The 26,252-nt window shown below is 36.0% G+C and overlaps 1 protein-coding gene, 1 long non-coding RNA gene and 1 pseudogene across 3 annotated transcripts in view; 2 read left to right on the forward strand and 1 right to left on the reverse strand.

Moving 5' to 3' along the window:
- The window catches only part of LOC149552904 (endoribonuclease Dicer homolog 3b-like), a 195,149-nt gene that overhangs the window by 139,092 nt on the left and 29,805 nt on the right, over positions 1-26,252 (forward strand). The gene's annotated exons all lie outside the window — the stretch shown is intronic.
- Positions 1,142-2,474, forward strand: LOC149552905 (leucoanthocyanidin reductase-like; annotated as a pseudogene).
- Positions 11,482-12,291, reverse strand: LOC149552906 (uncharacterized). The gene is made up of 3 exons (XR_016353382.1): positions 12,158-12,291; positions 11,681-11,765; positions 11,482-11,578 (listed from the first exon to the last, which is right to left on the reverse strand). It is a non-coding gene; the product is annotated as an uncharacterized LOC149552906 (long non-coding RNA).

Consider the following 26,252-nt stretch of genomic DNA (forward strand, 5'->3'; position numbering starts at 1 on the left):
CTAAGAGGAGCATCAATGTCATCATCAATTCCCCCCTCATGAATTGTTATGTTCTCTGTTCTTGATGATCTCAAATTCCTATGCTATTGCAAAGGGGGTCCTCTGCAATAACAAATAAAAGAGTTAAATTAAAAATAATTTATTATAATTGTTACAAGTATTTAATTATTTTAAATAACATAACTATGGTTCTCTTTACTTGATCTGACCACATCATTTTGTCTGGACTCAACGTCAACACGGTCATGAACATCGACCCCTCGATCCTCTACAGTTGCTATACAAAATGTTACGTTAATCCAAACACCAATTGCAATTACATATAAAAAATTTAATAGCAAATGTATACCTCCACCACTCGGATGCACATCATGCGAACCTTCGACATCCACAGATTGTGTAGAAGGATTGTCAGGCTGCATTCCAACATCCTACGCATTGTTATCATTGCTTGCTTAAAACATATATACTCACTTTATATTGGAACTTAACATCAAATAGACTAATTGGTAAAGTATTCAATTTGAAATAAATTTCATTTAGCTTATTTACCTGTGGCTCAGATGCATCATTATTAGAACCTTCCACACTGATTTCAGCTCGTAGTCGTTCAGTCACGGCTCTATAGCCTTGTTGGAAGCCAATTCTCTTATCCTCTTCTGTGAGGCATCTCTTGAACTCTGAGCCCTGCATTTTTGCGTGGTATGGTGAATTTTACTTGCATTGTTTCATCAACCAATGGAGGGTAGTTAAAATATCAAAAGGAAATGGTAAATAGTTAGCAGGGTTTCCAACCCTTGTTACACCTTATTTTGGTCATGTTGGAGTTGTTCTAAACTGTCTTTGGTCTTTGGGAGTCCTAGAGGATCCAATTTCACTCCATCACGACCGCAATTATTTCTATTCTTAAAAAAATTAAAACTTTAAAGTCTAATGTAATGGGCAGTGCTGAAAACATTTAATACTCAACTTGTATTTTGCTTTTGTTAGCAACATGAAGTCTACTTGACAATCAACAACAAATCATCTATATCCATCACAATATAATAAGAGAAAAATCGAGCAATTTTGATGTAGCAATCTACTATATAAATGTTGCATGTTTGTATGCTTTGCTTGTACCAGCATATTTTCTCCAAATTCTTAAGTTGGGTAAGAGTTAGTTCAGCTCTTTGGAAATAAAAATGGCTGCAAGTGCTGCTGCATTCCCTCATTCTTTCAATCACTGCCTTTATTCTCAACTATTGGAGGAAAATTCAGTCTCAACCATGGCCTCCATTTGTGAGATTTCTTCATATGAGGATTTTGTGAATGAAGAGAAAAGTAAAATATTAGTGATTGGAGCCACTGGTTATATTGGTCGCTTTGTTGCTCTTGCACCTGTAAATGCAGGCCATTCTACCTATGCTCTCATTAGACCCATCACTGCCCATGATTCTGCCAAAGAAAAGTGCCTCCATGAATTGAAAGATTCTGGTGTTAACATTGTCTATGTATGTCACTAGCTCTGTTCATAACTAAGATTTTGTGGTAGATATGTATGGCACAGTTGTAAAGTGTGTGTACTTGTTTAAAATATTGATTTTACAGACTGTAGATTGTTTTGATTGGTCATATAGGTTTAGAATATATGATTAAGCTTTTCTTGTTTGTTCATGGTAACTACTATTGCAGCTGTTTGCTAAATTGTTAGATAGCAGTCATCTCACAAATAATCATGTTTGATTGTCTTGTTGTGAAGTTGGGTATTTAGAAATTATGTTAAGAAGGCATGTTCGGTCAGCGATCTCCTTATCAATGAGTCTAATTTGGTTGGGATCATGAGCTATATTATAGTTGTAAAAATTTGTGTTGTAATGGGTTTTATTAATGTCTACATGTTCTGTAATGGGTTTTATTAATGTGCATGTATATTATAATGGGTGTTCTGCAAGGAGATTTAAGTGATCATAATTCAATGGTAAAGGCCATGCAAGGCATTGATATTGTTATTTCAATTGTGGGTGGTGGTCAACTTACAGATTAGCTTAAGATTGTAGACGCCATTAAATAAATTGGCACTATTAAGGTCAGAACATAGGACCCTAACATTATTACCATGAATGCTTGTTAACTGTAATAGACTTAAGAATTGTTGAACTTTGATGCAGAGGTTTCTTCCTTCAGAATTTGGGCATGATATAGACAGAGCCAATCCAATAGAACCAGGGCTTAAGCTTTTACAAAGAAAAGAGAGTTGTTAGGAGGGCAATTGAGGCATCCAACATTCCATACACTTGCATCTGCTGCAATTCTATTGCTGGGTGGCCTTACTTTTATCATACCCATCCCTCTGAGCTTGCTCCTCCCCAAGATCAATTTGAAATCTATGGAGATGGAAACATCAAGGGTGAGATTTTAAATAATGTCATATTAGTAAATGAAGGAATCTTCACTAATCTAGATTGCAGAGTCTGACTTCAATTGTTTATATTGAATATGAAAATCCACTATTGTTATTATATTCTATTGACCTATTTATAATTGATGAGCTAAATAAGGGAGTCCTAGCATTTCCCATCACATTATATACAAAATTTGATATAATTTTTCATTTAATAATACTTACAACTCTTGCTTGAAGTTTCGAAAAACCACCAGAGCTGAGCTTGTGTCACCCGTGCTTTTCTAGTCTTGCCTTTGTTGCCTTTGATGTGTCAGGCAATCTATGAAAAGTTTGAAATATGTTAGATAGTATAAATATAGAGGCTAATTAGTACATAATTAGATTCTCAACAGTATCACATACCTTGATGTACTCTCCACTGGTGTACTATTATTTTTCTTGTCAGCTTTATACTTTCCATCCAAAATCAGAGCCTGTCACTCAGCCTCAAGAACATAGGGCGGACGCTCGTACCTGGGGTTATCCCGTAAATTTTTCCTGTACTGGTCCCTAATATACTTCAAACATAAACCAACTTTTTCAAGGAGCTTGTTTCTCTGGAATGCACAGGTCCAAAGAGTTAGGTCATGCTCTCTATAAGATCATCCTTACGCGGTTTGCATTGGTTATTCCACCTTTTAAGTAAAAAAAAACATGTTAGACTCATAAAGGAAGTGAAGCTACCTTTAATATAGTTCAACAAATGGATGAAAAGGAAAACTATTATAGCAATGATATGAAATCAAAATAGTGGTTTGGGGTTTTAGTTAGGATATGATGTTCCACCAGGTACGCATGGTGGGCCCGAATATTCACAAACACTCATCACCAAGTTTTCTCCAAAAATGATCATTCCCTACAAAACAATCATGGGATCATTAGTCAATGAAGAGTGATCAAAAACTAAATTACTATTATATCACTATAGAATAATAATAACTTTAAAGTACCTGGAACTTTGGCTACTTTTAATGGAATGCCTTCATAGTCGCTGACGATCAATATGACATCCTTCACTATTCCTGTACGAGGAACATAGGAACATCCAGGAAATGATGTTGCAACTCCTATTGCAAAAAGTTTCATAATTTTCATAAGTCTTTGTCACGAAGTATAAAAGAACAAATGATAATTGATGTTAAAAAGTGGTAAAAAAAAAAACTGTTTGTTGCTGTCATAAGAGAGAAAAAGAGGGATTTGTGTACCAGCAGATGGTGCAACAGTCGATGCCTGTAAGCTGCGTGTTGCTGACTCAGCAGTCGGAAAGAGATTTGTGGTTGTCCTAGATGGAGGCAGCGTCATCATAGGATTCAATTGATGTGAAGTTGAAGAATAAAATTGTTAGAGCATGCATAAATATAGAATGCGTGGACTAGCATGGACAAGATTGTTAGAGCATTAAAAAAAAGGATTGTTCGAGCATGTATTGTCAATGATTATGATCATTCCTATATATATTCAGTGGAAAACAAAAGTGAGGAATGGAACATGCGATCTACCTGAACCACCTGCAGCACCCTCATCATGGGAATGGGACTCGAAATCACGCAAAAAACTCTGTAAAGACAACACATCCATATTTTAGTTAATGCCATAAAAGAGCATAACATAAAAACCATTATTGAAATCTTGTTATAATTAAAAATTTCATTAATACTTACTTTTAAGGTTTCAGAGGTGTGCATCAATTCAACTCCCCTTTCTCTTATTTCCTGAGTAGTAGGCTTTATGGTTGCCAAACGTAAAATTTCTCTGCCAATTTTCTTTAGCAACTTTTTAGTCGAACCGATCAGGTCATCGATGTCTGCTAAATCAATATAAAAAAGGTCCTCCTCAGGGGGGGGGCTGCTGATCAGGGACTGCAGGTTCCTTTCCCTCCCTTTGACCACTGGCCCTTTGTGACAACAATAGTATTAGTATTATCAAAATTACTCCAAAACAATGAAGAAAAAAACATTAAATTTTTTTTTTTGTGCTTCTATCTAGTTTGCACAATTACAATGAGTTTTACCTTCTCGTGTGTAGATGAGTCGGGAACATCGCCAGCATCCCCTTCGGGCAGTTGCTCCATATTGTGCCCGTGTCAAAGATCAAGTATAAAAATGTTAGCCAAAAATTTATTGACTAAATGGTATGTTGGAGTCATTGATTAGAAGTTGGTTTAATAGTATGTACCACCCCCATGATAGTAGCCTCGTTTGTATCTATGCAGTTCAAATTGTAATCAATAAGAAGCTCTTCCCCTGCACGTATTGATTTTATCGCACAGATGAATACACGATTTCCCTTGCGCGCCTCAAATATGCAATTGGGTTGCTTTATAGTTGACCCAAGTCGCGTACTATTTATAAAACCCGCAATATTCCCTGTTGCTTTTGGCCTTCCATCAATGTATATAGCCACACTTTTACTTTGATTATTGTCTTGCTGTTGTATATAATTTTCCGAGAGGGCATACCTACGCATACTTTTTTTATATTGAACAATATGCATCCAACTTTTGTAATCATAACATGGTCCAACATACTCCATCAATTCAGAAACTTTGTTGTAAGACACCTTTATGTTGTCCATAGAAAATAGGCCCAAACCATGTAGTGATGATGGTGCTATGCGATATATCCTCTCATTAACACAAAAATTAGTGTTTATTGGAGGAAGTTCCTTGGGTACCCAATGTTTCTATAGATGTTGGTACCTCAAGGGCACCTCGATGTCGCCTTCCGTCTCATCATCATAAGAACATGACCCCCCTTGAGCAAGGAAAGATTTCATGCGTTTATTGAATTTCCTTCTAGTCCTTTGACCTCTAGTTAATCTCCCTGTTCTAGATAAACTGCATGTCTCACTTTCCTCTTCTATTCCTATATTTCCCTCACTCGAGGAAGACACTTTTGACAAATACCTATTCGCTGGTACCTGCAAATGGGAGAGATCTTAGAAGACATCAATCTTACTATTGATAAGTGTATTAAATAGACTATCTATAAGGAGTATTGACTTATACCTGTCAATCCATGAGACTGTTCGGGATGCTCCTAAAAGGGGTTCAGTTTACTGGAAATGTAATTCAATTATCGTGAGCATAATCACATCATAATCATAATCACATCCATCATTAGCATCACATAAAAATTAAAAACATTAAAAGGTACACAATAAAACACTTAAATTAGGCTCACATTATAAGCCTACTAGGGAAGTAGGCCTAGTGAAGGGCTAAAACTGGGTTTTTGTATCAGCTGATGAGTTGAGGGCTTAGTCACCTTGGGGACATGCTATTTGAAGTTGTTTGATGTGTGTGGAGGTGGAGGAAACACCTAGTTAAGGTGAAGTCAAGTTTGGCGCCTATTGAGGCATTGTGAGCATTTAATAGTTTGTTGATTAGATTGCTTGGATGAATCTATTGGATGGATTGAGGGACATTCATGGGATTATTCCAAAGATGTAGAACCTAAGGTAACATAAGGATTTGGTGTGCACTCTGATAGGTTATGGAGTTGGCTTGGATCAAGGAGAGGGATCTTATGAAGATGCTTGGTTGGTGTTGTGAGAACACTATGGAAGTCCCTCTTGTTATGAATGATTGCAAGTCCACCTAGGGTCTCTGCATCACCTATAGAGGCAGAATTATTAACCGAAAAATTGGGCAAGCACTTATATTATGTTTTCCCTATGAATTTTATAGATATTTAATGAATTCCCTTTTCTAAACTAAACACTTACAAATGCTTTTGACCTAAAAGAAAATAAGGCTGAATACATTCACGCATCAATATGTGTTTTAAATAGTTTTATTTAATTAATTTAGATTAATAGTTAATTTAGATTAGCAGTATTTTATTTGTAGTTGAAACTTGTAGCTTTTAAATAGATAATGAATAATCTATGTAACCATATATATAAGACAAATATATTTCTATCAAGAAATGAATATTAAATAGATTAAGGATTGATGGCATACCTCTAAATTCCATCATCATCATCCTCGTCGTCATCATCATCATCATCATCATCCTCATCATCCTCATCATCGTCGTTGTCGTTGTCATCATCATCCTCACCATCATCGTCGTCATTGTTGTTGTCATCGTCGTCGTCGTCATCATCAACATCATCATCAACATCAACATCATCTTCTTCATCATCATCAGTAGCAACATCGTCGTCATCATCATCTTCTTCTTCTTCATGAAAATTTGTGTCAGGAACATCATCCAATAACTGTCGATCATGATCACCATCTACATCATCTTCTACTTCTTCGGCATCTTCTTGCATCGCATTATACTTTATTGGCCTTCCTCTCGGTTCATGTCTAATAACAAATGACCAACCCGGTTTATGTGGAACCTCTGAGTAAAATACCTACTCACATTGGCTTGGAAGAACATAAGGCTCATCCCCAACTGGCTCAAACAACCTTGTATTAACCATTGTAAATCCATTATCATGTTCAATAACAGTTCTATCAGGATCATTTGGATTAAGTCATAGCCTATACCATTTGACAACGAAGAGTACTAATTTGAAGGAACTAAAGTCACACTCAAGTATCTCATCCAAAATGCCATAGTATCGATTTTCAGACTCTTGAGGATGTAAGTCATTTCTAGATGAAATATTAGTCACTTGAAAGACTGCAGTTATTCCTAAATCACAAGTTTTCTTCGTGTCATCCAACACTTTGACGCAAAATTTCTGACCATTACAGATCATAGCCTTGTGGTGTTTAACCTGCAATAATATGTGAAACATATCAAAATTATTGTATCATGAGTTGATAAACATACGGGTGATTAATAAATTTGTACGTACTTGGAAATCTCTTGAACCACGTGCTAAATCTATTTCCCTTTGCGTAACATTGGAATCTCCATTACGATGAGCTTCTTTAACCAATGAAGATACACATTCCCATGTTAATGTGCGACCAGAATGTTGACATTGTTCAATTCACACCATCATCCAATCAAGATTGTTTGCAATATACAAATGTAGTGCATCTCACTCTAGAGCACCTGTACAAAAAAAAAAATAGACAACTTACAACTAATTTATTTTGAAGATTAAGAAATAATTTATTACAATAACATCTTATAATTTATTACCTCTCACTTTTCTCAATGTACCTTTCCCCATCAAGTACTCCTCTTCTAATTTTTGAAAAAGCTCGAGATCCCAAATGCAATCTACATGGATATTTGATGCAAACTTAGGAAGATATTCAGTAATGTACACCATAGTCTGGTATACCATATATCCCTCTACCATAAAACCCTCAGGATGTGCTCTTTGTCAAACCAAAGCCTTCAAAGATTTCAAATGCCTCTCAACCATCCACATTGACCTAGTGTGTACAGGTCCACACAATTCAATCTCCTCAACTAGGTGTATGAGGTAGTGTTCCTGTGCATTGAAAAAAGTTGGAGGTAGACACTTTTGCATTTCACATAGTAAATGAGGAATTCTTCTCTTCCAATAGTTTATATCTTCTTTATGGATTTCTTTAAATGACAACCACCTACATTAAGAGATTCAATAAGTCACAAAAAATATATAGATATGAGACTTTACAAAATAATATACAATAGATTACATAGCAAGAAAAACAAATCACGAATATAATAAATATATACAACAAATTGAACAGATATTACTGCTTACCTCATATATTTTCCAATATCGTATATCACTTGTTTGATGTTATTGTTGAAGTGCTCTAGGAGAGATAGAGGAAGCACGTACTGCAATAATTATAAACCAATCATTTCATTGTTTTCTAACATAACATAACGAACAGTACACATAGTTTATGAATATATTGTAAATACAAAAGAACATAACTTACCTTGAAAAAAGTATGCTAATCATGCGTTTTGAGCCCTGGCCCAAATTCACTTTTTTTTGATATGAGATTGTTTATGTTCGCAGCAAATGCTAAGGGAAATCGAATTTTTCGTATGACTTCTTTTATGGCATCACTTTGCTGTTCCATTAATAACCATGGAAGGGCACTTATATTAATCTGATCTCTGTTGCTATTTGAGTGAATGAAATTCTTCAATGCATGATTGGATTCATGTATGTCATTACAAATTTTGACAAATTTTTTTTTGTCACGCCTTCCATCCAATATTTTCCTCAATGTCTCTGTTATATTCTTTCCAATATGCATAGTATCAAACAAATGCACAATTTGTAAGTGCTCGTAGTAGGGCAACCTACTAAATTGTTTGGGATAGCTTTTTAGTCCCTTTGGAAGGTTGTCAGTATTGCCTTGACGACCTTCATGATCATCAGTTACACAATTAGTCAACAAAAATCACAATAGAAATATATAAATTACAAACATAAACCATTAGGTGGAACAACATTACTTCGACGATTAATTCTATTATATTCAAACTTCCATAGGTGAGGTGTCATTCTTCATGACTTTGATGTAGTCTCTTCTTTCCCATTGAAAAGATGTTTTTCCGTACTTCGATACTTATGATTCTTGTGGAGGAAGTGTCTACACTCATCAAACACCTGCTTTCCTAAACTTTTTGAATGACGAGATTTCATCTTTGGACCACAAACTGGACATGCAAATTTTTCCTTTGTTTGAAGACCTACAAAATAATGATATAATTGGATTATTAAATATGTTGATTTTTATAATTAGAATTATTGTGCGCAACTTGAATTCACTATAACATACCACAAAAATGTGTTAGCCCTGGGGCATCATGTATTGTCCATGCAAGTATTGCATGGAATTAAAATTATCTTTGTCCTATTGGTCTAGACATGTCATACATAGTGACACTGTTCCATAACTCCACCAACTCGTCGATAAGAGGCTCAATATATACATTCATATCTTTTACTTGATATTTACTTACTTGAATGAACAACTTAACATTACATAATTATTGTGACCATTTTACTGCAAGATTTGTAAGTACATGTAAATTAATAACTATCAAATGATAAGATACCTGGAAAAATCATTGCCAACATAATGTGCTCCCTCTTTATTGACATCCACGGAGGAATGTTATTGTTGATAACAAAAATAGGCCACACCGAGTAAACAGATCTCATCTCTCCAAATGGATTGACACCGTCCGCTACCAATGAAAGCCTGAGATTACGAGGTTCTTCTTTGAAGTGTTGCCACTTTTCCTCTATGTGCATAAATGCTGAACCATCTGCAGGGATTCGAATAATGTCATCTCGACTTCTATTGCGTGCATGATAATCCATAAATTGAGCCAAGCTACTACACCTGAATAATTGTCGCATCTGTGGAATAATGGGGATGTAACGAAGAACCTTTTGAGGCACCTTTTTTGTTAGTCGATCTGTTCGATATCTACTCATATGACATACAGGGCATTGTGTTACAAATTCATGTTCTTTATAATATATAATATGATCATTGGGACAAGCATGTATTGCTTCATACTCCATTCCAATATCTTTCATAACAACAGTTAATTCTCGATATGAGCGAGGTAGAATATTTGATGATGGTAACAGAAACTCGCCTATCAATCTACAGCAAAAAATATAACTTGTCAATATAAACAATATTAGTGGTACATTATTCACCCTTTGTTAACTATAAAGACATATATGAAATACCTTAACATACGTGACATTGTTATGTTGGATAAACCATTCATAACCTTCAAGTTCAACAACAACAATACAGCAGAGAGAAGAGTTGTTTGGGAGTCTTTTTATAGGGGCTCGTATGCCTTCTGAAGTAGAGGTACATCGAGGCTATCATCATCATCATGATCAGATACGCTTGGACTAAATGTGTCATGGATCAATGTATTTATACCATCCTCTTCAATTGTGTTTTCTGGCTCATGATTGTCATCTTCCATGGGATCATTATCTTCACCTTGGATATTTGCACCTCCATGTTCCTCCACTTTGAAAACCATATTCTTCGGATTGTTGTGGTTCATATCATGTACTTCCCTGGGAAGATCAACCTATATAAAATTGATTAACATAAATAAACCATGATCATCAACTCATCATCAAGTGACTCATATGTATATAAATTGTTAAAATGATATAATGAACAACTTACCAGTGGATGATAGTCATGCCCCTCTTCAATGTGACTATTCTCCCTACAATGTCTCTTAATTGTTTTGATTAGCAGTCTTCTACGGTTTAAGCCCTTACAAATATTGCAAGGACAATAACATTTTCCATCACCTTTTCTTTTCAAGTTAGACCACAATCTAGCGATTGTCTCCCTGTTTTGTTCTTCACTTATATTATCTGACATGATCGTTCTTTGTAGGAAGCAAAAATCGGGCTATGAAAACTTCAGTCAACAACTTTCACAAACTAAGAAAAACTATCGAAAGTACACAAATCTTCTTAGACCTAGCTAAATACTTTAATATTTTAAAAATACTTTCTTTGACTTTATTCCTAAGATTATTTGTAAAACTTTGACCAACCGCCTGAAGGTCTTATTTCAAGAGACCTTACAACATTAAGCCACTAAAAGAAATTTCAAAATATATAAGCTAAACGTCTAGTTAAAATATACATTAGAATAAAAAAAAACAATTTTCATACCCAAGCGCGCGGCTATAACTTGTGCAACGGCCTTCTTGCTTAGCTGTAGAAGCTCTCTAGCAATCAAATTATACAAACTACAAGGCCTAACAAAAATTTCAAAACATATAAGCTACAAGTCTAGTTAAAATATACATTAGATTAGATTCAACAATAGCAAGCAATGTTATTCAGAATTAGATTCAACAAACCTTAGTAGTGTAAATAGCCATCTCCTCTAAACTGGACTCCAGACACGAGGGGGCATTCACATACTCTTCCCCTAAAGGTATCCTGAAGAACAAAAGCCACTATTCTTGAGTTTGTGAATTGCACCTCGAGATGAATGAAGCTTAAAAGGAATGAAAATTATTTTCATACATTTAAATCAGGATGTAATATTTATTCATAAGTATATACCTTGTAAGCACTTAAAATTGTTGTTATATGTGTTGCAAGAAAAGAAGAAGTTTATACTTATGTGTATAGACGCACTTCCTGTATGCGATCCAAAGCTCGAATGTTATCAAGTGTGTCCAATGATGGGGAGAGACCTTCGTGCAAGCAGAAGATCTGCAATGAAACAAAAGAAAAGAAAATTTTCTTATAGTAAGAACAAGTTTGTTGTGTTGCACAGGGTACCAACAAAATAGTGTATAATATCTTTTTCTTTACCTGGCTTTCAATTCAGCATGAGAGCCTTTAATAGAAAAGTCAAGTTGATAACATATTTAACAAGAGCTGCAGGGCAGCATAGTTCCTGCGTAAGTACAAGAAAAAGTGTGATGATTGACATAGATTTGCGTAAGTCCAAGAAGATGTGTGAGCATTGATATAGACTTTGTGAACATTTTCTATGTAATGAAGATTTTACTACAAATGGAATGAACCTAGGGGTCGATTGGTAAACTGATTATTTGTATCAAATGGTGTAAAATTGAAACTAAAACCATTTCAATTGGCCACGCCACTCATGGACTGTTCCTCCATATGTTATAATACTTTCATCATATATCACAAATATGAAATAGAATATGTAGCACACTGAAATAAAGCATTAAAAGATAGTGTCTAAATGTAATTAAATATATGGAACTGGTTATAAGAATCTGTACAAATCAATTAGAATGGGTTGAAATCAGTGCATCTTACTTCAACATTTCATGTAACACAGCCAAATCCAAAAGAAATCTCGCAGACAAACTACCTGAGATTTATAACCTTTATCTTCCAATATCCAATGGCTCCTTATAGGCATTAATACAAAGAAGCCAACTGTCAAAAACTGTGGCAATGATAAACATTTTGAAAAATAAAATTGTATTAGGTATAAATAAAAAATAGTGAAGAATGGTGTAGACTTGTAGCCAGAAGATAACACAGTGAAAATTGATGAGCTCTTTGTTATCACCCACCTCAAAGAAACGTGCATATCAACTCCAAGTGTCAAATGTCAGCTGTAAGTGCAACAATGCAAGTTTTCATCCGTGTAACTTCTTTTTCTGCTACAGTCAATGCTGATACATCCTACTTTAACATAAATAGATTCAAAAGGAAGCATTGTCAACTTAAGCAAAACAGTAAAAATATACAAATGGATAAATGATGCATTTGTTTGGTATATTGTTAACTAGTTGAGCAATAACAAAAGCTACACTGACTGCTTGAAACTTTTTGTATGACTTTTCCTGCCCCTGTGAAGAAGATGAAAAAATGCCATAGATAGTAATCAAAAGGAATTAAGCCTAATAACAACAACATAATTTGCATTGACAGAAAAAACCACAAATCCATACATTTAAAGTATGACTTGAGTGATCTTTCAAACAATTTGAAAATGAGCTCTGAACAAATACTTTTACCATATTTCCTTTTATTATGCTATGTCTCCCTACAAGAAAAAGATTACACATGCTCATCTACATGCCAAACTAAACATGCAATTAAACAAGTGTTACACCATTTGTAGAAATGGGAAGCTCAGGAGCACCCTCTGCGAGAATGATAGGCCCAACACTTTGGTACTTGCTCCCTCATGCCAAAACGTGCCAGCAAGCACAACAACCTAAACACTGATTTTTTGATTTTCGCCTCTTCTCTTTCATGGCCAAATGCTACTCAACGAGTGTTATCGAAACTAAATCTATGCAGAACATCATACAAATTTACAGATACTCTTTTGTTGCAGACATTAGAGAGGACGAAAATGAGGTGACTTGAAATCTCTCACCATCTTGGGCCCAAAATTGCAAAGGCATATGGTATTGATTTCATAGCTGGCAGTCTTCCTCTCTTAAAGTGATACCTTTATTAACCTGGCTCTGATACCATGTTAAATAATGAAAGATCTTTGTAAATGTAATGGATCTCTCTAGGTGATAATCAATATAGAATGGATATGAATTAATTCAATATTGAAAAATGCTTGCCAGGTCTGAATATATAATTAGATCACTTATTAGAATTCCCAATCTGAAGAGATAGAATCATTTATGAATCTCGATAATCCATCTCTTGTGATCGGTCATCTTATTTAGTGCAATCAAGAGGCATATGAGGGGCGGTTGCAACTGTTCAACTACATGTCTCCTTGAGGAGACACATAGGCATAAACTTAATTAGCCAACAAATCCAAAGGTTATCGATTATGATCAGTCACCAAACAAATTATCAAGAGACCCTATGGTCATAGTCATGATTATTTCCTAAGCCAATTTCAACATCAAAGCCTCTAATATGAACATAGAGGATCATAACTAGATCCCATATGATTGTCATTCAATCCATCTTGATTAGGGATATACTACTCGATCCAAGAGATAGATACAATGTGATTGTTCATATTTTCATACTTAGTTTAATAATGACAATATCAACTCAATACAAGGATGCCAATCAACTCACTGCCATCACTGCTAATGCTTCTAAATTAGCACAAGTGCTCTATATTATGTTTTTGGTACTGAGTTAAATGAGAAAGAGAAAAGTGCATGATTAGTTGTCACATATTATTTGGCCAACTCAGTGCCAAAAATACAACCTTTAATGTGAAGTGAGGAGCTGCAATAGAGTGCAAGGATTAGAACCTCTCCCCAAGTTTTTAGTAGACTAGGGAAGATGCAGATTTAAAATGTTGTAATGCAGTTTATGAATCATGATGATGATTTTTAAAGATAATCACTGTAAAGACAATCCTAATTTTGGTTGAGTCCTAAGTATGCCAACCATGCAAGGAACTTTGTATGATGCTGCAAGGAATGCATTGATGCATTTTTGGATTTAGTCTTCTCAATTAAATTCAAATGAGTGAACCTTGATAGAAAACACTTTTGTACTCATTTTTGGACTCATTGGATATATTTTATCACTTAATTTTGTAAAAAATATATTTTTCTATCCCTTCTGCTCTCTAACATCTAGATGATAGATCATAGAGTGAGATCTGAAACATTGTGATTCAAAAAACATATACAATCTCTTCTAGAAACAACATCAAGTAAAATCTTGGATAGCCGAAAAATTGTTATGTATAACAGAAAGTTGTTTTTAAATAAACTTAAGCAATTTTTAATTTACCAAAGTTTTTGCTAAGCCCACATTTGCCAACTGTGTAAGGAACTTCATATGATGCTGCGAGGAATGTGTCGATGAAGCCAAAAAATGTGATTTTTTGATTAATCACTAATTGCCAACATTCATGATTATGTAATTGTGAAGGACATGTCTGAATTGTATCTACTCTAATTTACAATGAATTTTCATCCTATCACTGTGAAAAATGGTAGTGTGATGTTGCTTGTATTACAAAAGGGATGTTGCTTGTCAATCTTGCTGAGGGTACTAACCCCAAATCCCTATAAGGGAGATTGCCTCTTGACCCTTTTAGGTGCTCCATCCCTAAACCTGTGCCAACGATTGTCCCCAAATCAACCCTTGCTAACCACCATCCCCAAATCAAGATCCTAGGTCCCACCCTTCCCAAGACTCTAAAGGAACATAGAATTTTTTGCAACTTTGTACTTAGTTTTTAGGTTGACTTCATACAAAGGAAATTGTAATTGAAAACTATCAACAATTAGTTATCATTTATGTAGTGTGTAGTATGTATTGTGCAATACAATTTAATCAAATACAATATGAACATAAATAAGAAAAAATGTATCTCATAGTTTATGGAATAAGCTTTCATTTTATTTTATTTTTGTATCTCTATTCTATAAAACCATGTTTTGTTAATTTTTTCATCTTTATTTTACGTGTGTTGAAAATATGATTTTTTCTTGATTGATTCGTGATAGTTCAATAATTTCTGAATCTTTTGGTTTGCCTTTTTTTTACTAAGAAGATTTTTACTACTATAGTAGATGCTATAGACCTTGGCAATGAGGGCCATACTTTCATAACTATGCCAGATATATAATACCACTGCATTTCTGTGTAAGATACATGCAACCAAATGTACTTTTTATTACTGGCCATTTTGTGGACTTAGGGCCTTTCATTTCCAATGAAAATAATGTTCTATTATTACTTTTATACTTGAATTAATGAATATTGAGCAAGGATTTTTGAATTTTATTCATTATATGAATGTTTAAACTTGAATCTTGATCTCATGTAATGGGATACTTGTAACAATTTTCCAACTTGTATCCCAAATTTTTAATATATAGTTGTAAATTTGTTGCTACCATCCTACCATAATGGGCTTCGGGAGTGAGATCTTACCACCCAAGGCTATGCAAAATAAAATAAGCTTTGATGCATTGGACTATGAGGAACAACAAATTTTCATGGATTTCGCATATCTTTTTGTTGACAAATCCAAGCACACTGCCATGGAAGTACGGGAGGCATCAGCATGGAGCTCTCGGCATGCAATGGAAACACTTAAAAACAAGTGTCTTGTTCAAGAAATGAAAGGGCATTCATGAGAAACATTAACAGTTATAATGAGAATGCATGACCATCTGTGGGACATGGGAAGATAAATTGCAAATAGCTTGAGCCTAGTGAACTAGAATACAATTACCAAAATGAATTTATCTCATAAAGGTTGATATTTTGCAATTTTCTTTGGTCAAATGTAGATTGCCATATTGTTGTCAAGACCATAATGTCTTATGACGTTTAAACTGGAACCTGATGTTACTGTAATCTATATTCATAGATATATGCCATATCTAAATAGAAAAAATTGTTTACCCTAAATGTCTACTGAAAGGCCTCTTGTTTGCCTCTTTTGCTCTGCAGTCGTTAAAAGACTTGAAGGAGCTCAAACATTTGGACACTGAAATGAATGGGCATGCTTTTGATCCTGAAAAACATGTCGATGAATTACTTCCAGTTAGAGTCAAAGAACAATGGATGAGTAATTTGATGCAGTCCATTCTTGTGGTTGCCTGTGTTGGTGTCACATGTACATCAGACTACTACAATTGTGTTGTTCAATGCAAACAGTTTTCGAAAACACAAAATGGCCAGCGATGGTTAAATGTACATTTGGGTCTATAGTATTATAGCGCATCTATGGTATAATAAAATTGACTATGGTCAATGGTTGCCAATTGTGTATCTAACACCGCATTTTTGGTAGCCAAGAGATAATTTACATCTGGTATGGTTGTGTCTCCTCCCATTTTCTACTTCATATATATAATAACAATAATGATTGGAGAACAAAGGAGTAATGGGTTTGTTTGTTTTACACCTTGTCGATGCGGGTCTCTGCCCGGCCCTCTGAATGCCTCGAGTTCGCCTCAATGCCCCTCTCAATGTTGCTGAAGTGATCTCCCGCACGCACGCCTTTCCTTTCCGAAGAACCCTGTGTCACGCGATTTTTTCAAATGAAGGTTTTTGGCTTTTTTTTTTCTCTTATATCCCGCTGGCGTCGCAATTGTGATGCCTTCCGTCGCACTTGCGACAGCATCGGGCTAAAATTGAAAAAAAAAGAAGCCAAAAACACATTACCTTTTCTTGCCGTCGCAAATTGACCCCTAATGTATTAGTGAGGATTCAAAGTGGCTGAAGCCTTTTTTTCAATTTTTTGATTTGATGTGATAGTCACTGGCAGTATGATCCACTGAACATAATTGGAGCAAGGCTTAAGGGCATTGAGACTTCTGCAAGAAAATATCAACATGAAAGTATGCCTATGATTGAAAAATTTAAAGACATGGACTCCTAGGAGGTCAAAAAATAGATGGAGAAATATGCTGCTTAAAATAATATGTCAATACAGGAATTGTCATCACAAATAATGGCATTGCACAAACAAAAAGGAAAAGTGTAGGGCATGACATCGTCCAATTTCTACAAGAAAGCTGATAAACCATCTACAAAACCTATTCTAAAAGAGCTAATGAATGAATGTATAGATGCTGGATGGAGTCGAAGCAAAATTTCTCAATTTTGGGAAATGAGGAAGAATCTTGGTGAGCCAAAGACCTCTTTAGATCGTGATGAGGTTAAAGAGGATACAATGTTTGACGAATTGTGGAATAAGGATCATCCACCCGAAGCACATCATAGTGATATTGATGATGATTACAATGACCAAGATTCTTTGAATCCCTCATCCAGTACACAAATTCAGAGAGGAGTTGATGCATCCACCAAACTTTCATATAGCAAAGGGGCAGAAATTGTAGAAAAAATGGGCTACCAAGGTTCTGGTGGTCTGGGTCCCAGTGGAGAAGGGGTTTGGTTACCACCTCAACCACCAGTTGTAGCACCAAAACATGGTCAGAAACTAGGCCTTGGGCATGGAGATCAATCATCAACTCAGTCAATTCCATCCACATTGGATTCATCTTAGTTAATTAAATTTGTTCCTGATTCATTTACAGTTCCACTTCCAAGCACTCAGATTCAATCCGAATCAACTGTCACTCCCACAGCTATAGATATCATGGGCACAACTACAACTAGTGGTCCGAAAAGGACATTGTATATAGATGCAAAAAAATTTGGTCCCAGAGATCAAGAAAGTGTAAAGAAGCAAAAGGTTATGACAAGTATTAGTAGTACTACTAGTACAACAACGCCAATGGTGACTGTGAGTCCAACAATTGCCCATCCTTCAAGAAAAAACCCTCAGAAAAATCCACAAACCCCACTAATGGGTCTAGGTGTTGGTTATCCTTATGGTATTGGTGGAAGCTCGTACATCAGAGAAAGTGCTACTGCTATTTCACCATTCAAACATTCAATTGTCTCACAAAATCCTCATTTTTGTTACAATGAATTTGTAACTAACTATGAAAAATCAAAAAACAATAATAGACAAAATAGTAAGACACTGAAGATAGAAGCAATTGCTGTAGCTCATGATGCAGAACCTGCAACCAACAGGTTATTTCCCACATATGACCCAGATAAAGATATGATGGAATTCATGGTTGTTATACCCGCAGCTAGAGATAACAATCCACCAGAGAGTCAGTTAGATCCATCTGAATTTCAAGTTGGCACCCTCCAAATGGATTTATCCAAAATTAAAAATGTGGACAAGATAAATGTGTCCAAAATGATCAACCAAGTGGTCTACAGTTTAGTGATGAAGTTGGAGAGAGAGAAAGGAAAGCTTCAGGGCACAATAGATAAGTTAAAGGTAAACCTGGCAAATGTAAAGGCAAGTGAGAAAGCAACAGTAAACAGGTGCAAAGAATTAGAGAAAAGGATAAAAAATTCATCCTCTGGCTCTAAAGAAGCAATTGAACAGCAAGAACAAATGGACGCAAAACAGAAAACTCTGAGGAAAAATTTGGAAAAAATGGAAAAAAAAACTTCAGGATGAAAAAGACTCTTCAACAAAGTTATACAGAAACTTGGAGAATGCTGCAAATGTAAACAATAAGTTAAATAAAGAATTGGAAAATGAGAGGGTAAAAAAAAAGAATGGGAAGAGAAAGCAAAGGGGTGGGAAAATAAAGCAAAGCAAATAAGAAAACATAGTGAACACTAGTAGTCAAAAATGAAAGAAGACCTAAAGAAGGCAAATGATACTATTAAAAAATATGGAAACGGCTTGAATGACCATGTAAATAATATAGTAAAACAAATAAAAAATTACTTCTGGGGGAAAATAAAGACTTCTGCTGATAGGTTGTGTGATTGGTTCGAACTCTACAAAGCTCTTACAGATGTTTTTGGGAAGCTGAAAGAGCAACTTGAGGAGAACAAAAGTTTTGGTCAGAGACAGAAAATTGTAAAGCGAATTATGGAAGAAATAAACAGTACTACTGACAGGCATTTGGCAAGCAAGGGAATTCAGGACCGCATTGGTTCAATAGTAAAGGTGACCTCTGTATTTCATAAATGTCAAAAACTAACAGAAGCAGAAGAAGTTCTTGCTTTATTTGGGCCAAAGCTCACCAAGATGAACAATAAAATAGCAAAATTGATATCTCTTGGTTTACCGAGTCCTGGACCTGATTTCTCAACAATGGGTTTCGTTGGAAGAGAAGGTTATAAACAAAAGTTGGAGGACCAAATAACCTCTGATTTAGGCAACCTTCCTCAGGACATAACTTATGAAGGCATTGCAAAGTGCATCAAAACATTCACAAATTTGCATGCACTAGTGGAACGAACATTGCTTGAAACTCGCTCTTCCAAGTATGGAATGCTAACGAGAATGCAGGTCATTTACCATAAGTATCAAAAAAATTTCCCTTCCAACCGAAGAAGAATGGAGCATACTATAGAAACTTATAGTTTGTATGTGAAAGTACTTTCAGTTTCAATCATCTCTATATCTTTACTATATATGAATATCTTTCATATTATCCTACATACTACAGTCTAGACTCTAGAATTGAGTTTAAAGTAACAAGTTTGAACTTTGTTTTTTGAACAAGATCAATGTTGCAGTCTTGCATATGTTATTGCCTATGCTAAAATTGCTAATTTACTAAACTACCCTGCCAAATGCAGAAATGTACAACTAAAGTTGTAGAGATGTTGTAGACTTGTAGATGTCTTACTGATTTAGATTTTGAGACTTCACATTAGGCAAATCAACTTGAAGTTGTTGTTGCTCCCTTGTTTCTATAAAAGGGAATTTTGAGTCATTGGCTTACAAGAATTGTACCATATTAGCTTAATATTGCAAATGAAAACCATTAATAATTATTAATTGTGGAATTGAATCTATGATTCTATCTAATTTTCATGTTTTCCAATTCAATGTATGTTGAATAAATGAATAAAATAGAAAATAAAATTTCATTCAAGAATTTCAACTTCAAATATGAATGATCATTGATGACATGATATAAACTACACTCTACAGTAATAATACTCTTTGTTCTCAAATTTTAATTATGAAACATAATACATTCTAATTTTTTTCTTTTCTAAAATGAACATTGAATGATAGGATATCATATAGTAGTTAATAAGTTCAAAAAATACTTATTGGTTGCCATTGCTAATTTAGTAGAAATTTCCTAAATTTTTCAATTCATCTCTATGTCGTCATCATCATCCAATTTTGGTAGTCCAATTGCTTCATTGTTCTCTTCATTTTCGTTTGTGTCTTCTTCAACTTCAAGTTCACTCTGACCTCCGCTTCTACGACTCCCAATCCCATGGCCAGTGCCACTGCCAACTGTACTTGCCCCACCTAGAGTCGTTGTAGGAGATTGGTTAATGGTGTTGCCCAATCCCACCCTTCTTCTTTTGCATCTTTTCTTCCAAATTTTCATTGCTTTTTGAAAAGGAAAAGTATTGACATTATACCTAGATGTGTATACCCTCAAGCATGATTCCAAATTCTTGTCTAGCTTGTTTCTTAGCTTTGATTTTAGGAAGCCCAAAGCACTGAAAACTCTCTCATCCTCCACTGAACCCAATATCATGGTTTGACATAGATCAGCAAGCTTGAAGTACTTTGAAATTTCTTCATGCAACAATGTGCTCTGTTTTAGTTTTGTCCAAAGCTTTGTTGCCGAGCCCTCTTCATGTGGGTTACGCATTAATTGATATTGATGCTTCATGGTCCTTGCAAAGGTGCCTGATTGCTATCTAAGAAGACCCTCATCTAATATTCCGTTGATAGTCACTCCATTGAATTCTATAGATTTGCAAAATTCCTTTATCAAAATCAACACCCTTCTACGATAATCTTCCTTATTGTTGAAGGACCAATATTGATGTCCCTTGCAATAGATGCTATAGACTCGACGATCTTGGTAAACTCTTCCCTTGTAACTGTTGTAGTTCACTTCTTTGGGGCACTGTAGTACATTGGTATCTGAAATCCCCTTACACAAACACATAAATCTCCATTTTCAATGATCTTTAAATAATTATCAGGATCGTCCAAATCTATTAGTTTCCGCCAGTGATTAAATCTATCATCGAATAAATTTAGGTCAGTACGATAGAGACTATCGAGGGCTCGACATGACATTTTACGCAACTGAGCATATTCTGCAATTTACATGGCTCTTTACTAGGCTTTTTTCACAATTAACCTCATTTCTTCTAGCATGGGAAGAAGAGATGCCAAAGTCAAAAGTGTCTCTATATTGCTTAACCTCCAAAGAAAGTCGCCACATCTCTGATTTTTTGCATTGTCCAGATTTTTGTACATCAGTCCAATCAAAGATTGATATTCGAAAAATACTTGATGTGCTGGTCCATCCAAAGAGATCCATCTGGTATCAACATCTTTTAGAAGCTTGTTTCCATCGGTAATTCCATCAACAAAGTGTTGAAATTTCCTAAAACACTTGAGACTTCAACAAAAATATGCATACAGTTCTCTTACTAAATCTTCAACCTTGTTTACTGAAGGAAACTTCTTCACAACTCTAAAGGCAAGATTCATCCTATGGGCCATATAGTGAATGGAAACAACATATGGTGAACAAGAAGCCTGCATCTTTGTGCAAAGACCATTCCTTTGACCTTGCATTACTGAAGCTCCATCCGCTCCAACACAAACCAACTTCTTTGCTATTGTCAATTCATCCATAGCTCCATATTCAATTAAATTGCTCTTTACTAACTGAAATAAAGTTTCTGCTTTCGCATTGTCTCTCAATTTAGCAATAGATAGTATATGTGGTTAGCAGACATTATTCTATATAGTATAAACATGCATGCATACCCACGACGTATTATCTATTGCCGTAACTTCGTCTAAGGATAATGCAATAAAGGTTGACTCTTATTTTTCTTTGTACATCCTCTATTTCAACCTACGCAATACAGCTTGGCCATTCCCATCCACTGTTTATCGAACAATGACTGACAGGATAGTTAGGAACTTTCAGAAAGCGTAAAAAACCACTCATTTCTAGATAGTCTGTCATTGGACGCCCTCTGCTCAAAATATAGAAAACATTACTTAATTGAACAACTTTTCCACGTTCTTCTACTTCACTTGCTTTGGCAAAAATAGCATTAATAGAACTTTGAACTTCACCAAGCTTCGTCTAAAATTTCTAAAACATATAATATTCTTCAACATTCCTTTTATGTTGACATTGCTCCTTTGTTTTATATCTTACCACTTTTATTTCCTTACCATCTACATTTGAGGTTTCGTAAATCTTACCAACATCTTTCTCTATGGTGTCTAGTTTAAGCTGCAACCACTTTTCCTTTTTATACTTCCAACTACAAATTGCGCATCTGCATTCTACTTGTGGCTCACCTACAATTGGATTGTCCATGGGCTCAATGAACGGATACTTTGCTGCCCAATCAAATTTAAATCGCCTGGCCATCTCCTAGTGACGATCAGTTTTTTCTTTCGATTTTCCTCTCCCTTTAGTGTTTGTAATGACCCTCTCTATAAAGGCCACAGAAACCCTCAAACTGAACTTAGGAATTTTGTCAAACACTTGGCGTGTAACAGTAACAATATTCAGAATGTGGTAATTTCAGATTTGATACTTTCAGAATATAATCACAGAATTACAATATATATAAAGCCATTGAACTATATTTCAATTACAATGCCATAAATTCTGAAATTATTTTATTACCAATTCTGGTCTGATTATTACAATGACTGTATGACAGCAAATTTACCAAAAAATTGACATATATTTCAGAATGCAAGAACCTGGTTTGAAGAACTATGGAAGAACACCATGTTTTGCTGCAGATCGTTGATGAAGACCTCCAACTGCACCCCCAAACTATCCTCGATTTGTTGCTGCTGCCCAAACTAGCAGGGCCGTACCAGGCCGTACCTGTACGGCTGCTGAAACAAAATAATATTAGGGTTTTGGGACCCCCAAATGCAAGGAAAATGGGCGCCTAGGGTTAGGTAGTAACCCTGTAAAACCATAAAAAATAACTCCAAGGGGTTGAGGAGATATGAGCAATTATGTGGTTCCGAACCCTGCTTTGCCAATTCTGAAAATGCACTTATTCTGTCTTCAAACTCTTGTCAAATGCTTCTCCAATGATAGGGCAAATCTGAAATCCTTATTCCAACAAAAAACAAACCCTAACAACGAATTCTCAATAAGCTCCAATGAGATGGCTGAATACCAACTCCAATTATGCAACAATTCAGGTGATATTTCACACCCTCAAAGTCGCCAATCCAAGGGAGTGATTCGTTCCCAAAGATCGAATAATTTGCAGATCCAAAGTCCACAAATGTCTTCACAATGAAGAAGTAGAAGAGTTCTCCAATCCAAGCATGTCCAAATGAGAGGCCCAGCCCTCTATTTATTCACTTTTCTAAGAAGTTGCTAGAACTTCTAGAAACATCCTTTATAATTTCTCATTATAATGCACTTTTTTATAATAAAGTAATTTTATAAAATAAAAAGTGCAACTCAAATTAAAATTATAACATGTGGGCCCCAATATCACATAATGATAAAATATAACCTCTTAACACTTCTTCAAGAGCAAGATATGACTATCTGATCCGCAGAATTGACTCTCTTTCCACACCATTTGCCTACGAGAGTCTGTAATAGGCAAATCCATGATCAATGCCATGTCGAACTAAAGAGGGGACATTACAGTTCGCCCCTCCTGAAATTGCTTGGCCTCAAGCAATCTCAACGCCGGGTGCTGCAAAATAGCCTCCCCCTCCCAAGTAGCATCCTCAACAGGTAAATCTTTCCACTTAACCAAGTATTCTCTGATCACCCTTCTACGAAGCTGCTTTTCTCTGCTCTCCAGGATGGATTCTGGTACTAAAATCAATTTTCCCTCATCGTCTAAAGGAGGTAATATTGCAGAAGGCACCACATTCTGACCCAACGCCTTCTTGAGGCGTGACACATGAAACACATTGTGCACTCTGCTGTCTGCGGGAAGCTCCAACTCATAAGCCACTTCACCAACTCGCCTGATAATCCTGAATGGTCCATAATAGCGTGGCTTAAGTTTCTCTGCACCACTCTTCTTAAGAGTAGATTGCCTGTATGGCTGCAACATGAGGTAAACCATATCATCTACCTCAAAACTACGCTCAGTTCTCTTCTGGTCTGCATACTGCTTCTGCTGGTTCTGAGCTCTTGCAATATTGTCTTTGAGGGTAGCAACTATATCCTTACTCTCCTGTAATAATTCACCTGCACTGGGTACCCGGCTGTCGCTCAACAACAAATCCAAGAAACTAGGTGCTTCATAACCGTAAAGTGCCATGAAGGGTGTCATCTGTATAGTCATATGATATGTAGTATTGTAACAATACTCGCAGAGATATATCCATCTGACCCAACCTCGCTGCTGAGCTGCCACATAATTCCTTAAATACCCTTCCAACCATTTGTTCACAATTTCTGTTTGACCATCGGTTTGTGGGTGATAGCTAGTGCTGGGTGTAAGCTTCGTGCCACATAACCAGAATACCTCCTGCCAAAAGTGACTCATGAAACGGCTATCCCTATCACTGACAATGTTCTGAGGCAAGCCGTGCAATCTAAAAACCTCCCGAAAGAAAACCTCTGCCACCTGAGCTGCTGAATGTGTAGTGGTGATAGGAAAGAAATGAGCATATTTTGTTAATCTATCTACCACCACATAAATACAATCTCGTTCTTGTACCTTGGGCAAACCTGTGATAAAGTCCATGGAGATGCATTCCCACTTCCTGTCGGGAATCGGAAGTGGCTGTAGGAGCCCTGCCGGATAGCTGTGTTCTTGTTTGTTTTGCTGGCAAACAAGACACTCTCGAACATACCGCAAAACATCAGCTTTCAACCCTTTCCAAGTGAACCGCTCTCGAACTGACTTGTAAGTCTTGAAGTACCCGGGATGGCCTGCTGTCGGTGAGTTGTGAAGTGCTCTCATAATCAGTTGCTTAACCTTCGATCCTGGGACTAGGTAAATCTTGTTCTTGTAAATGATCAAATCATCTACAAGTGTGTATCTGGTATCAATCACTGTTCCCTCTACAATATCGGAGGCCCATGTATCCCTGGCATACTCTGCTATAATCAAGTGTCACCAATCCTCTGATATCTGAACCATAAGAGTGAGGTGTGGCCTTCGAGATAGAGCATCTGCAACAACATTCTGAGTTCCCTTGACATATGAGATGTCAAAATCATATGCCTGCAACTTACTTACCCACTTTTGTTGGCGATCATTCAGGTCCTGCTGTCCCAAGAAATGCCTCAGACTGTTATGATCAGTTTTAATACAAAACTTGCTACCCACAAGATATTGTCTGAATTTGGCCAAAGCATGCATGATGGCCAACATCTCCTTATCATATATACTGAATGAATGCTCAGGGCCTCTGAGCTTCTTGCTCTCATAAGCTATGGGGTGCTTATTCTGCATAAGTACAGCACCTACTCCCTCTCCAGATGCATCACATTGAAGCTCAAATGGCTTCGTGAAATCAGGTAATGCTAGAACTGGGCACGTAATCATTATCTCCTTAAATCTCATAAAACAGTCCTGTGCCTTCTGAGTCCACACAAATTCCCCTTTTTTCAGTAAATCTGTCATGGGAGCTGCATGTCGTGAGTAGCCACTGACAAACCTGCGATAAAAACCACATAAACCAAGGAACCCCCTCAACTGTGTAAGGTTCTCTAGTGGAGGCCAATCAACAATAGCGCGAATCGTTTCAGGATCCATCTGCACTCCCTCTGCACTAATGATGTGTCCTAAATATAACAACTCGGTCATCCCTAAGTCACATTTGGACTCCTTTGCATACAAGGACTCCTTCTGTAGAATGCTCAACACCGTCTCCAAATGCTCTAGATGCTCCTGCCATGATCGGCTATAGATCAAAATGTCATCA

This window comes from Cupressus sempervirens, chromosome 6 (genome assembly GCF_028749045.1).
Source record: "Cupressus sempervirens isolate cs-2001-9-10 chromosome 6, ASM2874904v1, whole genome shotgun sequence".
NCBI classification, from domain to species: Eukaryota; Viridiplantae; Streptophyta; class Pinopsida; order Cupressales; family Cupressaceae; genus Cupressus; species Cupressus sempervirens.